The following is a 6865-nucleotide window of genomic DNA, read 5'->3' as shown; positions in this document are numbered from 1 at the left end:
TTGATATTTTTGGTGGCTACAGAGGCGTTGTTTTCCTTCTTCTATTCAAACAGCATTATATGCCGAATGTGTGTCTCGTCGTGTGCCATCACTATAAAGAATTAGAGTATACTAAACTTTCCACACTATATAAAATACACTCACATGACGTTTAGGCGGTTCGTTTAACTATTATACGTGATGTACGTTTTTTGGGGGTGGGTAATGAATGTGTTCTAAAACGCGACATTAATTTCTTGACGACCTAATATGTATGGAAATGTATACATGGACATAATATGCATTATGTATTTAATGTTTTTTTCTGATGCATGGTAGAGATGCCTGAACATTAAAAATACATATTTAACACACCTTCAAATTTTCATAATTATATTCTGATACCCCCCCCCCAGTGGCCCAGCAGCAAGTCTGGAGGCTTATAAAGCTAAAAACCAGCGTCTCTACATTTCAGTATGGACAGGGCCTGGCCTAGAGGTTAGCAAACCAGACTGTGGATTCAAGGGTCTATGGTTCACGTCCCGTTGCTGCAGAATCACGCTCCACTCTTTGAGATCCTAAGTGCATTATAAGAATGATGGTCAAGTCCCTCCCACTACTGGATGATGTTGACTAAGCTGCCTTCCCTGTAGTCTATCAGTTCAAATTTAAGGCCGGCTAGCACAGATACGCCTCGTATAACTTTGCTTAAATATCCAAAACAAACATACATTCAACATGGGATGATTTCCATTACTATCCGAGATTACCCCTCTATAGAAATCCCAATATTTAAATGTAGTATATTATTTTAAAATTACTATGTCGAGAATTTTCATACAGAAAAACGATTAACTCCCGTAATAAATTTCCTCCATGCTGTTCCAAATATTCACATTTATGTGAAGGTAAACAATATAACGTAAAAACCTGCAGACTACTTACTGAAGAGGGAGGATGTTGAAAAGTTAAGCTCTTATACACAAGTTATAGATTTCTGAAAGTTATTTAATATTATCATTATAATTTGTAGTAATTTAGGTTAAATAACACAATAATCGTTAGATATAATAAGATTGGTAAATAAAAGTAAGACGGTCAAAGTTTTAAGTTAGAGTTTAGGGGTGTAAATTATTACAAGTTAAAATAGGCATAGTACGTGTAACTGTACTTTAGGCTTAGGTATATTTCAACTAACTGGTAAATCATAAAACAGGATAAATACATTGTTACATGGAATAAATATAGTCTAAAAACTAGTTTATTGTCTCTTGGTGTTTTAAGAATTAACTTGGTTACTTGAACTTAGATCCAATAGTTTAAATTCAGCTTACAGATATAGATAAGCTATAATAATTTAATCTAGATCAGGCTAAATACATTTTATTATTAGCGTTACGTATACTGCACTAAAATTATTAAGTTCTATATAATTAAGGATAAACTTTATTACTTTAGTGTGTAGACAAAGTGGTGACAAAAATAATATAATTGGTTCTTAAACGTTAGGCTTAACAGTAACAGTGTTAACAATAGGCTACTGGTATTTGGTATTGAGTATTTATTTTCAGACTATAACAGTATAACTATAAGTATAAATACAATGCTTAAGACCCGTGTAGGATTGCGTTCACAGTTTGTTAGGTGTGATGGGTGCAATGAGTGCTGACGGTAGGGCAAATAGGATTTTTGGTTCTATCTACAGAAATATTGAATACAAGTCTAAAGAGGTTATAATTTCATTGTACAGGTCACTGGTTAGGCCATACTGTGTTCAGTCTTGAGCTCCTTACCTTAGGAAAGACATTGAATTGTTGGAAAGGGTTCAGAGAAGGGTTACTAGAATGGTGCCTGGGATGGAGGGATTGTCATACGAGGAGAGGCTGAAATCTCTCATTGTTTTCTCTTGAAAAAAGAATAGTTGGGGAGGGGGTCTGATTTAAGTTTTTAAGATTGTAAAAGGAATTGATAGTGTTGTTGGATCTTTTTTCCATATCTAACAGTAAGAATAGTAGGACTAGGGGACACAAATATAAATTTTGGCAAGGTAGGAGTCACCTTCTGCTAAAACAATTTCATTTTTCTAACAGGGTGGTTGGCCTTTGGAATGGGTTGCCTTAAAATGCTGTAGAGACTGTAAATTTAAGTGAGTTTAAGAAAAAGCTTAGCAAGTATATGAATGATAAGGGCTGGCTTTAAGACTTTGTTTTTTAAATATTTTAATTTAGTTCAGAGGATGTAACAGCCAAGATGGATCAATAGGTCCCATGTTGTCCCAAACCATTATGTTATGTTAATATAACTACGGACTGGTAACTGTGTTTTACCAAATATTCACATTTGTGTGAAAGTAAACAATATAACGTAAAACCTACAGACTGGTAACTGTGTTTTCCATTTCTTAGTCTTGACGCTTGTGTCGGAAAAACATCCATACTGGTATGTACATAATGAGTATGTCCAAGGGTAAGACGGCTGCGGGCTCTGAACATGTACACAGAATTTTTACCTGTTTGATAAGGCAACACTATGCTGATGACATTAATGAATGAATACTCCTCGCTTGAGGATGAAACTAGTTTTTGTTCATTTCTGTACCTTGTTCTTTTTCCCATCTAAGCTGCTTGTCGATAAATCATAGCAACTCAAGGAGGTTCCGTCACGCCTTGGATAGAATAGATGTTTCTCCATACAATAACAACAATAACATGGCTCACTGAAGAAGAAAAAAAATTGTCGTTATTTGTCGCTGTGTGTGGAACAAAGAATGGGCAAGGGCAGATGCATGCCACAGCGTACATCAAGTGCTTGTTTTATATAGTTGTACAAACGTGAGCCCCATAAAAAAGGCACATACCTCATTTTGTCAGTTAATCTACGCGCGAAGTTTGTTTTGTTCCAGTGCAAAGCTACACAACAGGCTGTCTGCGCTATGCCCACCATGGGTATCGAAACCAAATTTCTAGCGTGTAAGTCCTCAAGCTTACCGCTGAGCCACTGGGGAGGGTGTCTGCGTAAAGTAGAGAAATAAGAAACGATATGTGAACTTATTCGTTCTGTTACATTAAAGACGCCGTTCACGCAGCTTCTTCACATAACGTTGGTTCAATGACTCCGACAGAATACGTTACATAATAGCTTGTAATCAATTGAGAAAAGAAGCTGTGCTTCAGGTGCGGAACATAATATGATAAAGCTTGTCATGTGCAAAAGCGTCACGTCTAAAGATGTAACAAATTTTAGTTAAACACTCCTCTATCCAAATTTCATCCTGTTTTGAAAGTATCAAGATCCTTGTAAACACTAAAAACATTTCCAGAAACAGCTTACATAATAGCGTAGTATTCATTTCGGGCGTGGAAGAAACAACAATTGTTGAAGGTTTTCTTATTTTATAAAATAGTAACTTAACCCTACATTTTAATTCTAGAATATATAAACGATTCAGTGTAGAAGTATGATAAACCAGTATAATAAACGCAGTACTAATATAACGTAAACATTTCTAATAATTATTAGTCAATAAATTATCCTCTAAATATCCTCGATGGCTCAACGATAAGCTTTAGGGTTTATAACGCTAGAATTCGGAATTCGATTCCCTTGTCGGACACAGCGCAGATTGTCCATTGTGTAGCTTTGCGCTACAACAAAAATTAATCTATAAACTCTCTTCAACAATCTTGTGTAACAATCCGCGTATAAAAGATTCTCGGTAAATAATTCAATATACAATTAATAGATGATATTAAATATTATCTTAACATGTATGAAAGTTTAGCTGCTAATTTCCTCTCTTCACCAAAACGCAAATTTCAGCGGACAAAGATCACGTAGAGGCCTAATCTAGTTTTTGATTCACTACTGAATTCACAGCTCAGTGTTGCTTGGAAGATCGAAGCAAATAACTAAATACAGTAGAGCTGATGTAGTGGTGGAATGTGTTTGGTTTTGATGTATAATCCTTTATTCAGCACTAATAACTGAAAACACGTTAGATCCTTGGATAACGTGTCATACTGTCACAGTTAATTATCCATCATTATTCGGTGAGTACATCAACACCAAACAAAATGGATGAGATTTATTAAGTCGAACTAAATACACATGGGTTAATATAAGTCAAACTTGTATTAAGTAATTTATTTGGACCATCACCACATTTATTTTTTTTAATGCTCAAGCTTTTGGCTCAATTACCTAAGCCTTTACAGGTACGAGACGTTTAATAAACAACAGTGTCCTGTTGTTTATAATAAAATACAAATATGAGTATTCACGTTAAAATCCTGAAAAGTCAATGTTTTACAGGTCAGTTCTCTGACCTTACGATTATCCAGTTTCTGCCTCGTCCTGTTTCACCCGATTTATGAATAATCTATTTCCCCTTTAGCGTTGCGTCTATTTTCTTTACAGCTAAACTACCCGAACTACAGAGAGAATAACTGTTATTTTATTCTAATGAGAGGCTATTTCGGGTTTTTACTTGACTTGTTTTTTCGCAATTCTAGAGAAATTTTATAATCACAGTGCTGACGTCCCAATTCTGATAGTACATGAGAAATACGTTATGGGTAGCAGTGCAAAACATAGCTTTTTGTTAATAATAGTTGTTTATTTAAACGATTTTCTTAACAGTATAATGGTTGATTTTGTTTGCTTGTTTGTAATTAAGCACAAAGCTACACAATGGGCTATCTGTGCTCTCCCCACCACGGGTATCGAAACCCGGATTCTAGGATTGTAAGTCCACAGACATACTGCTGTGCCACTGGGGGGCATAATGATTGACAGAGACAATTTACATAGAGTTAAAATAGAACTCACGTTTTACGGTGTAGCAACATCGAAGTCGAATATTAAACTCGGAATATAAACTTAAAATAAGACCCAAAACTCGAGCGCTTTCGAACAGTTGACTATTCTTCTTCAGGAGAACAAAGGAATATAATGATGACGATGACAAACACTTGTTGGAGCAATTAATAATGCAATTTATTGTATTTAAATGTGTGTTTAACCAAGGGTTTTGATAGAATACAGAAAATATAATTTTTCTAGTTTGCCAATAGAACTGTTATTTGAGAACTGCATTTGACTGTTAGGCTACTGGAGTTGTTTACATACTGTTCATTTTCAGTACGGTCCACATATTATATCATATTGTGTAAAATTTTCCTTTTGTCTATTACAACTCAGTATAAAGAATATTCAAAACAACCGAGTGAAATAGTTTTTTTCTACGATAAAAAATACACGAGACCTCCCCCCCCACACACACACAAACACACATACATACATACAGTAGTTTGTTTGATTGATTACAATATTTTAAAGTACTTATTTGAATGTTTTGTGTTATTCATTGTTATTAATGCTGGTAACCAACTAACAAACAGTTTGGTGCACAAGGTGTTTAGACAGATACGTTTAAAATTTCGAGGGTTCATGAACCGTATCGGTAATTTTTAGGGCTAAAGGTTTTATTTGATTGTATAAATAAGATCAGTTTAGACTGAAAGTTTCAGTTTTGTTTTCCAAAGTGTTGCGTGTCTCACAAGAAATTAGCTTCTACGTTTGATAAGTACAGAACTATTGTTCTATTATTGCTGGCTAAGGAGAAATCATGATCGTTTTTCGCTCTATATTTTTGCCTCTTGACTAGCTGAAGGAGAGATTATGATAGATAATTAAGAAAAAAAACTATAATTCTGTAGAATGACAGTTTTACATATTGCTGTGTTCGAAATTGATTGTTCTTGAAACTGGAAGGCGGAACGGAATCGCTCTGGAGGCTTGTGCTAACTTTTAACGTAATTCAAGCTAATAGCCTGGAAAGCTGTGATGAAGACGTGGCGATATTCAGGGAGCTTTTGGAGTGTTCAAAACTAATTTGTGTTCATTGGCGTAATTTCCAACATTTTTGTTTCTGATAAAATAACTAATTCTAATAACTTATAAGTGAAAACAAAGAACCTGTAATATTAATATGCCCCTAAGACTAATAAGGCCTAGTGCAAAGCTATTTAGGTTAGTGTAAAGTTGTTTTACTTGTAAATATTCCTTTGTCTTATAATTAAACTGTTAATCAATATTTCACAGACATCTGCATTTTCTACGAAATACACTAACACAACCAATTCATGCCTAATGTTCGCAAGAGATTGCAAGATGAGAACATAGATACGAACTTACAGTTCTGATTTTAATTTAAATTCAACTTTAACTTTCTTGAAATGGCATATTGCTGGTTCTTAGTCTCTTGCTTATACCAGGTCGCTAAAATTTCTTACATACTGAAAATGCCACAAATTATGTACATATCATGTACGACATGGCAACCTTAATATTTGGAATTAGCCATACAGACCTAAAAGTAAGCCACTAAAGTCTCGGTGTAGTTAATGTTACGCAGTGGATGTATTTTTTAAACATATTTTGGTTTGAATATTTAATTACGAATATAACAATCTATATATATATATAAAAGAGGAATGTTTGTTTATTTTGTTCGCTATAGGAAACCAAATGGTTGAACTTGCAAATTTTAATATAACTTAATAACAACTAGTTTGTTACAAGAAATTTAATGATGCTATTTATTTTGTATTTGGTGTAGTATTTAATGACGAAATTGACATTAAATGATGAGATGAAAATGTGTTATAACGGCGCGTAGAAAGGACAACAATAAAATGGACCTACAATATTATAGACTATTTGCAAATAGTAACTATGGAGACGAGGTAATAAAATAAAAATACAAGTCGAGAACAACAACAAAATTTTAATTAAACGAAAACCTACTCGCCGAGCATTGGCTATTATATTATTTCCCTTCGTCAATGTTCCCATCTTCATTAAAAGGTGTAAGATGACAAAAACC

General features: G+C 34.1%; 1 protein-coding gene across 1 annotated transcript in view; it reads right to left on the bottom strand.

The window, feature by feature from the left end:
• LOC106456901 (ephrin type-B receptor 1-B-like) overlaps positions 1-6865 on the bottom strand; it is a 196190-nt gene that overhangs the window by 138839 nt on the left and 50486 nt on the right. The window lies entirely within an intron of this gene.

This window comes from Limulus polyphemus, unplaced genomic scaffold (assembly GCF_000517525.1).
Source record: "Limulus polyphemus unplaced genomic scaffold, Limulus_polyphemus-2.1.2 Scaffold270, whole genome shotgun sequence".
Classification (NCBI taxonomy): domain Eukaryota; kingdom Metazoa; phylum Arthropoda; class Merostomata; order Xiphosura; family Limulidae; genus Limulus; species Limulus polyphemus.
This window is presented reverse-complemented; position numbering and strand designations above follow the sequence as displayed.